The sequence below is a fragment of the Symsagittifera roscoffensis genome, chromosome 8 (assembly GCF_963678635.1).
Source record: "Symsagittifera roscoffensis chromosome 8, txSymRosc1.1, whole genome shotgun sequence".
In the NCBI taxonomy this organism is placed as follows: domain Eukaryota; kingdom Metazoa; phylum Xenacoelomorpha; order Acoela; family Convolutidae; genus Symsagittifera; species Symsagittifera roscoffensis.
Window position 1 is genome coordinate 10932987 of NC_087069.1, and position 10786 is coordinate 10943772.

The window sequence follows — 10786 nt, forward strand, 5'->3', positions numbered from 1 at the left end:
CGGGCGATTGCCGTTTAAACTCAAATTTGAGCGGGATAACATGTAGCATATTTTCAATTTCAATCAATCCCATGAAGTCGTGTTAAGTACTTGAAAATTTGTACAAATACTAATTTTATTTGCAAATTTCTATTTCTCTGGAACACTTGATAATGAATCCTGCAAAATACAAATGTAATTTTTGTCCAATAATTTTCACATTTAAAACTAACCGAACCAGACATGAACGAAATTTTCATGCTATGGAAAAATGTATTCCAATTTACATATGTAATGATTGCCCTTTCCAATCGTTATTGTTATCTTCTCTCGAACAACATTTTTTTTCAACTCATGAGAGCATAGCCAATTTATGTGAATAGTTTAATTTAGGCTTTGTTTCTAACAATGAACCCAATAACCATATGATTACTTCTCATAGTTTACCTGTCGCTACTGGTAATTATACTGCATCCATCAGCAAAAACGAAACAATTGCCCCAAACATGAATGGGAATGACATTGAATTACATGAATCTGCTTTCAATGGTACCCTGAAAACTTTTCTTATTCCTGGTGATGATAGTGTAGATATATTAGAATTTATGTCTAAGCACAAAGAACAAATCCAAAATTTGATTTTGGCAAACGGTTTCCAATGGCCCCAAAAAGTTCAATTTTCATTAAATTTGAGTTTAGAAAAACCGTCGATGATCAATGACGAAGATCTGAACAACCCCATTGAAAATGAGCTTGTTGACATTTATGTTAATTCCCTTATTGTTCATATTCTATCCGACGGACTTGCGGATGGAACGTTTTATGAAATGGTCGATAGAATGCAATCGGTTCTTCATTCATTTGCTTCACACGGAAGCGGATGGGTTTTACAACAAGTGGTTAGATTGCTTATCAAAGTTGGTAAAATGAATCCCATTCGAGGGTAATCACGTATAACATTACCATTAAAAAATGGAAAATCCAGTCATTTAATTAATATTCGCAACCCTGATGACCATGACTGTTTTAATCTTTGTTTTACTGCTGCTTATCGCCTTCATTATTGTTTGAATTTAATTGTTGGAAGATACGAAGATCCAGCTGCTGAAAAAACATGCCCTGCAACTTACAGAACGAGCAACGCCAAAAAACCAATCGGTGAGTTTCCAACCCCAATGAGTTTCAGAGATATACCCGAATTTGAACGTTTGAACAAAGTTCGTGTCAATGCGTTTCTTTATGAAAAAGAAGACTTGGTGCCTATGTTGATATCAAAAAATGAGTCTGAAGATACATTCAGTATGGATCTTTTGTTGTTATTTGAGCCGGGTAAACATCATTTCGTGTTAATAAATAACCTGTTAAGATTCATATGTGAAATCAATAGTTATAAATTCCGGACCTTCATGTGCCTGTGTCGGAACTGTTTTCACATAAGTTATAGCGAAGAAGCGAACAAGATGCATCAAAGATCATGCAAAGAACATGAACCTGCGTAATAAAAATGCAATCCGCTGAAGATGGAAGCAATAAATACAAATTCAACAACTATGCAGCACTTAGTTTTGTTCCTGATGTTATCTAATTCGATTTCGAATCGTTTTTGAAACCTGTAACCACATGCAATAACAACCCGAACATTTAGAATCTTATCAGCAACGAATTTAGATTTTTATTTGCAAACAGAAAATTTTGAAGTAAATCTTCATGATCATTTCAGGCGCTAAACAAAACTATTAAAGTACAATAACGATTGAAAAAAAGATCTCAGATCGTTTTCTTAATTTCTGCAGTATTATATAAAACAGAATTATATAAACATCAAACAAGAAAAAATTTTAGACCTCAAAATACAAATGACGACACTGTTCTTTCAGAACAATCAGATTACGTTTGGGATCCTGAATGGTCTCATCATGCATTTCTAAATATCCCACAAGCTATCTCAAGTCAAGCAATAAGTACAGTATCTTATCACAGAGATTATGTAAAAGTAATACCATTAACCATTGATGCAACACCATTGAATTATAATACATTTTTACCTGATACACGAAATAACAGTTTAAGTTCGACCGTCATACATAATGAAAACCTGAATGGAACCAGAAATCTTACACAACAAGATATTTAAACACCATCACGTTTCATAAATGAAGAAATCGTCCAAACAACAACAACAACTACACAACAAAGTATTTCACCAATACACCCCAATGTGACAACACCAAGAAATACAAATCCATCACTAACACAAGTAACCTTACAATCAACCGTTAAACCTTCAGTTGCTCCAAGATATTCACAAATGGATTATCAAACGTATAGACCAATGACAATACCGTCAAAAACACGAAAACCATTTACAAGAAATACATTTGCAGAACACAATTATAATTATGCTCATAAACAAAGAACAAACCAACATCCCCGAAAAAAACACACAAAATTTAAATCACGTATGTTCCCATTATTGGAATCTCCCAAAAACTTCGACCAATTCAGTAAATTTTTCAGATAATCTACAACCTACACAGGATTATACTGAAAATTACCCATTTTTTCAACAAAATAAAAATAAACAGCATAGACCATATAATACAAACTATTTATCATCTGATGAAGATGATTATCACCAACCAGATATTTTGCACCATATAATAAAGAATATCGCACACAGAGACCGCGACAATCTCAACCATCTCAAAATATGAAAATTTACCCACAAAATCCAACAGATATACAAAATCCACAACAAATGCATACACAAAACCCATTTAACATACAATCTTTTCAACCAATACAACCGCAAAACCCAATGTTAATGCATTCTTATCAACCAACTCAAATGCAAAATGAAATACCGCTTCCATATTACCTTCATCAACACGAAGAAACAAAAAATCAACTTTCAAATCTTTCACAATTGCCAAACGCCGCAGAATCACTACAGATGACAATGAATCTATACCTCATGGGTGGATCATCAATAACATCCAATAAACCACTGATGGTATTCACAGGAACAGACCCTGAATATTCTGTAGAAGATTATGTAAATGCAATAACAGCAAATTTAGTTTTAAATATAGGACCCGAACCAATTAATACGCCACTACATCAAAATTGGATACATAGACGCACAGCACTAATACAAACAACCCTAGATGGCGCAGCTCAAAAATGGTTTTCAGTATTACCCATAGAAATCAAATCCGACTGGAAAAGACTCACACAAGAATTTTCAAAAATGTTTGACTCTGAAAGAAACAAACAACACCAAAGAGTTTTATGTAATGAAATTCGCAGATTACCAAATGAAACAATTAAACAATCAGCAGTACGTATCGAAACACTAGTTCGAAAAGCATACTCACTTAATACAAATGACTAGAAAAACACAAAATTGACAGAAATTTTAATGATAACCTTAACAACTCAATTAAGGAAAATAGCGATAAAAAAGAGAGCATCTCATCCCTCCTCATTTCGAGAACCAGACTTAGATTTTCGAAAATTAGTAGATAAACTAGAACAAGCTGAAATCACAATGAAACTCGAAGAGACAGAAAATCTAAAACTACAATATGTTAATCGAATTGAACAAACACTACACATATAAATAACATTCAGGAATCAGCACAGACGTGATTGAAAAAATCACTGAAATACTAAATATCTACGAAAAACATCCAAACTTTAAAGGCAAATCATCTTTCAAATAATGGTGTAATTATTGCCGACGATACGGACATAGTATTTCCGAATGTAGACAAAAACAACAAGACAATCAGAAAAAACCTCAAAAGCATAAAGAACCAAATAAATCATTCTATCAATACATGAAAAAAGACCAAAATCTACCAAACAAAAAAATATATAGTAATAACAGTTCAGGAAAACCACTTCCGAACAACAGAAATTACACAAGGAATCAATCACCATATAACTCAAGTTATAGAGGAAGATCACCCGAACCAAGAAATACACGAAATTCTTCAGAAAATAGATATAAAAGATCGAATAGCCAAAGTAACCAAAATAACTATTCACGATCAAATTCCAATACAACACAATTTGTTTCTGGATCCAGTTCCCAATCAAACCCAAGGAATAGACACTATTCCAATAATCAATCACGAAACTCATCATACAACAGAAATAGAAACTATTCACGTAATAGAAATAGAAGTTATTCAAACAATCGAAATCAGAATTACCCGAACAATGGATCAAGAAATAATTCATATAATAGATCAAACTATCACAGATCAAACGATAATTATCAAAACAGATCACGAAATAATTCAGAAAATCGAAACTCAACTTACAATAATCGATATAGAAATTATTCCCAGTCACCACACAGGAATAATAACCAAAATCATGATTCTAAACATCGATACAGAATTAGCACACCAAAACATCAAAGACATATTAATCAAGTGCAGACAAATGAAGAAAAAACATCAGACCCCCCAGGTATTGATGACACAGGAAGTAACGAACTACAATTAAATCATATTAATTGTGGATCATTAGAAACAGAAAGTGATACAGATAATACCATCTCTGTAAATATGGTAACAGTCGAAAACGACACTGAACCTATACAAATATACAAAAAGAACAACCCAGAGAAAAAATTTGGAAAATTCTATTTCTCTTAGAAAGCCCATGAAACAAAGAATTTCAACCACCAGATCTTGAAATTGATTTTTTAATTGATTCAGGAGCAGAATCAAATATAATTAATATTCTCACATGGAATGAAATCAAAACATTACATCCAAAATGTAATGTAAACTAGCAACAGCACAAGGATCAACATTAATAAATTATGGAAAAATCCAATTATTCCTTCTCCCCACGAGAACAATGGAACAAAACAAAATTTTAAACAAACCGTTTGAACAAATATTTCATATTACTGATATTAAGCATAATATCATTGGCATACCATTTATATCTAAATATATACCAACAATCAACATCTTAAATAGTAAAATACTAATCAAAGATAAGTACACAAAAACAAAAAATACAGCCCTAACATTCTTCCAAAGATTAAACAAACAACCACCATTCTTCTCAAAATTTTACCCAATTTACAATCAACAACGGAAACACGTGAAACCACTATCAGGAAATATATATAATTTTGAATAAAACAAGTTCACCAGTACGATAAAAGTCAAAATAAACAACAACTTTTATGTCAGACTTCGAATTTAAACCTATTCACAAATTTTTCAAAATCATGATCTCATCCATAAAGTATTCGAAAAACACGAATTCCGACATCATTTCGTTACACGTGTATAACAATACACCATATCAAGCAACATTACCCTTAGGATTTTTAGAATATTGTGAAACAAATGCTACAATTTCACCTTTTCACCTATAAATGAAGTAGCCTACCGCGTTAATAATATACTCCAATTATTAGATATTTGCCAATCCACAATTCTCGACGAAGAATTATTCATAAATAATATAATAAGTAATGAAAAAAGAAACACAGATTACTTCACAAAAACACCATACTTTAAACCAACTTTCAATATAACCAATTACACAAAAGAACAACAAAAATTTTTAACAATGTTTAATTTTGAACATTCACAAATTACGCAATCCGAATTTGATAAATTAGCAAAGCAACTGTTAAAATACTCAACAGTCTACGCGACATCAAAATTTGACGTTTGAAAAATCAGTTCATCACTACATCTCCCGTTAAAACCCGACGCAGTTTTCAAAAAACAAAGAGCCAGTAAAGTACCAATTCACTTACACGACAAAGTAAATAGATTACTTGACATCTTAGAACAATACAAAATTGTCTCACCAATAAATAAGGAAGAACAACCAAAAGGTAACACTTTTATCAACCCTGATATCATTTTAGCAAAAGGCGAATCACTAAAAATAGTTTTAGACGCTAGATATCTCAATTCACTAATTGATGAATCAAAATGCAATTGGCCTATTGAACCAATACAAGTTATTTTAACAAAGATAAATGGAAAATACTTTACAACCGCAGATATGATTAGTGCATACAATCAAATGCCACTAGATGAACAATCACGACGTTTAACACAATTTGTTATTGGAAATCAACAAAATGAATTTACTCGCTTATTCTATGGAATATCCATAGGACCAGCAGCTTTTTCAGCTTTTATGAGTAAAATTTTTAGGCCAATAATACTCAAGAAAAATGAAATCACCTATTTAGACGATGTTTTATGCAATCACAAACCAAAGAAGAAATGTTTACAGTTTTAGAACGGTATCATAAAATACTTCAGAACAAAAATCTGAAGGCCGCTCCCGATAAATCATACTTCTTTCTGAGTTAAACTTTTCGGACATAATATTGAACGAAACACTATCATTCCATTAAAATCACGCATTGATGCTATTCAAAAACTTCAACCACCAACAAACAAAAGAAAATCCAAGAATTTACATAAGTTATACTTAAGACCCGTCTATAATATCCTCAGACAACAAAATAACTTTGAATGGACCAATGAACATCAAACACGATTTGAAGAAAATAAAAACCTTTTAACTGAACAAATTTCAAATACAATTCCAGACCCAAATCAACCATTCTATGCAATGTGCGATGCTTCAAATTTTGGCATCGGCGCGGCATTACTACAATCACATAGTGGTACAAGCAAAATGAACCTTATATCAGCGAATTCCCAATTATTCAAACAAGCAGAGCTACGACTCTCAACTCTAATGAGAGAATGTACAGCTATAATTTATACACTTACAGAATAAGAATTTCTCATACTTGGATCAAAACACCCAACAGTTCTGTTCACAGATCATAAACCAACTATTTTCCTCTTTACACAAAAGTCAAATTCAAATCATAGATTTTATAGATTTCACCTAATTCTAATGAAATTTCAGAACTCACATATAATTTGGACAGCAGGAAAAAATCTTGCGTTACCAGATACATTAAGTTGAAATACGCCACCTGAATTACTCACACGTAAAACTACATTTGAAATACCAAAAAATATTAAATTTTATCTCGGAAAAGATGAAACATCACCCCACTCAATAGACTACAATATAGACAAGATATCCACGAAGATATTCGTGAACACAATATTCAAATACTCCAACAAAATAGTCTCCAATTGAAACTCGAAATCACGATCAAACTTAATAATATTGTTCAACATCCTTGCCCATTAAATCCACCAAATATAACAGCTCAATCGCTACCACCATCATTTATAACAACTGAATTAATATATAAGTACGATAGATATACCAAAAACACAATTGGTTATATAACATTTTATAACCCATACTCAGGATTATCATACACATGTATATTCTAAAAGTATTAACTTTTCAACACATCTTTTTTCTATTATTTTCCGACCAAAACACAAATCCTTCTCCTCGCACAGGACCCCAGGATTTATTAGTAACACACTACGATTGTGAAAAAAACGAACAAATAACACTACACAAATATGCAATAAATCAAGTATCACAATGCGAAACAGAACCACAAGCTATAGAAACTACAAATGTAATAGCAACACTGTATTCAAAAGCCCGAGCAATAACAGTCACAGGATATAAATTTACAGCAACTTTTTCCGAAAAGAAAGTACATTGTTCACAAGTTTCAAACGGAATTAAAAACCGACTTGATCACGAATCATTCTATCAAAGTAATTTGGAACGACTTCTACATCTAAATCCCGATGATTGTAAAAACGAACTACTCAGACTAAACATCGCAAAAATAAAAACACAGACAGAAAAATAGTAAATTTTCAAGTCTTTGCCGATTCTGTACATCAAGCAGAACTTGAAAGATATCATGGAAATATAAAACTAGACGAAAAATACCCATACAACGGCGCACACGGAAGATTAACTTATGACATACACGGTAAACACTGGATACCACACATTGGAATAAATTACCCCTCAAAGTGCAAAGCAGACACAAAAAATAAAGGATATCAAGAAATAATGTTTTTCGATTGGAAAATACAACTCGAAAAAGTACAACTCACACGAGATTTATCAGATAACACAATAATTTATCAAGGAATTAGATTACCTTGCAAAAGTGATCAAGGTTATTGTGACCCTACAACACGGACACAAGCAACAATTGTTTGGTTTCCCGAAGATACATGCACAACATTTCAAGTAGCAAAAATACACGCTCGAATGATAAAGTTTCATGAAAAATATTCTATAGAATCAATTCCATACGAACAAGTAAATCCATCCCGAAAACAAAGCAATGATTTTAGAAATTTTCATGATATAGAAAATAAATTAACACGTTACCAGATATATCAAGAAACAGAAATTGCATGCAAATACAGAAACCCACTTTATTAAACACAATATTCTGAAATACTTGTCGAATACGAAAAAGGTTTCGACATGACCACTGGAAAAATAAAATTTGAGCCTTATGCTACAAGTCATCCTCTAAATGAAGGAACATCATACATACCAGTTAACTTTTAAAAAAGCACAGGTCAGCCTGGTGGAAAACTAAAGCCACATGACAGTAGAAGTACACGTTTACAAGAACTATCACTAATGAATAACACATACTTCGGTAATATCCATTATGATATTTACTTAGATATGAAGTTAGACTACACAATTAGTCGATTTATTCAAGAAATGTCACTCTCCGAATTAGAAACACTTCACCAATTTTGCTAATTGGAAAGGATACAAATCCTACAATCACTCGCACTAGCAGTATTAAAAATACCCTACGCAGGATACCTATTGTCCGGAAATAGATCAAATTTTCTAGACTACCAAGGAAATATTTTATGGTTTTATGCTTGTACCAAAAAAGTATCACCACTATATGTTTTTGAAGATAAACGTTGTTATAAAAGAATCCCTATATTCTACAAAAATAAAGTACATTTTGTCGACACACTTTCAAGACGAACATATTTTTGGGATACCGCAGTCCCATGTGGATCAGAAAATAGCCACAATGTAGTACAATTGAATCCTGATGAAGATAAATACTATTTCCTTATTCCATACCCTACGTTAATCCAATCACTGAAAAAATTTTCACCCGAAAGCATCAGAGCTATTGTTCGTAATCCAAATATTGATTTACAATCAATTTGAATATATTCTAAATCAGATATCCAACATCACATTAGAACATAACAATTTCAAGAATTATTAACATAAATGGACACGATACAAAGACATTCAATTGACCAAAATTTAAGAAAAGTTGCCAAAACCACAGGATTTGCAGATATTTATACACAAGATTAAAGCGGATGTTTTAAAGACATTAAAGACTATATATATTTAAACGGTGAAAAATACAGACCACAGGATTATTCACCTATAAATATTTTCAGTGTTTTCACCCTAAAAAATGAAATTCTAGCTTTTCTAGGATGGCCCTATTACTTCTTAGAAAAATTAACTATCTTATACGCAATGTTTAACTTTATAGGATTTCTTTTCTCACTTTTAAAAGGAATCTATAACACATGCGCTATACACACACAAGTAAACAGACAAGCAAGTGTAGCATGCATACTCTTTGCAGGTTTTTTTGGAATTTTTTCTTTATCAATAAACAAAATACTTTTAGACGCACAAATAGAAGAATATAACACGAAAATATCCACAAGACAGAACACTTACGACGAAGAACATAATAATATAGAAATAACACCTACCGCACCACAGTTGCCACCCCTACCAGAAAACCATCCGTTACCATTAGTCCCACGTAATTTCCGAAACCTAGCAATCACAAATAATCCAAATTCTAGACCAAATATACCACAAAGTCCCATCCAACATATAATGACACATCATTCACAAAATGATAATTTATAGGAACAAATCATAGAACAACCCCACTCCACCCCTTTTTCAGTCTCAAAATAATCATTTTTTTAGCCCACGATGAGCCGACAATTTGGAGCCCTACAACGCTCAAAATCCCACCCAGCAAACCTCCAAACTCAAGTCCCAATAATCCCACTTTTTGCTTTCCCACCACCCGATTTTCCGATTATTAATATATCATTAAGCACGAATTCTGATACTAACTCAGATATTTCAGTTTTATACTCTACCTCACAACTTAATAACCATAATATAGAATCCCTTGACGAATTTGCAGACTCCGAACTAGCTCCACCAAAGAATATTCAGACCAACTCCTCAGTTTTTTCAAAACCCCCTTTTCAACCAATCCCATCAAATAATTCACTCCCATCCGTTTTCACTCCTTCTTATGCTTCGCTGGTGACCCCAACCTACTCTCCAATTCACTCCGACCGATCATATAATAATTCTATTGATACCCCTCAAATTTCCCAGGAACTCGATAATTTTATTACCTTACAACAACAGTTAACACACCCTAACACCCTCACAATACATTAACTTTCATCCACAATAGAATCCTCAAACCCACCTACTCCTACGCCCTCCTCAGCTTACACTGCATCATTAGCACAATCATCCACATCCACCGAAACACCTAGTAGCACTAACCGAGCTTATCGCACTTTTAAACGAAAATTCCCAAATCACCCAATCCCGACCAAACCCGGAACAGCCTGCGAATATGTTAATCACCCACAACACACCAACACGAAAGCTTTTCTAGCAATCACCTTACCCTCATTTCCACAATATACATTAAACACACCTAACGATACTAATGGCACACGTAGTTTTGTAGATGAATATGTCTTAATGCCAACACTTCATTGGA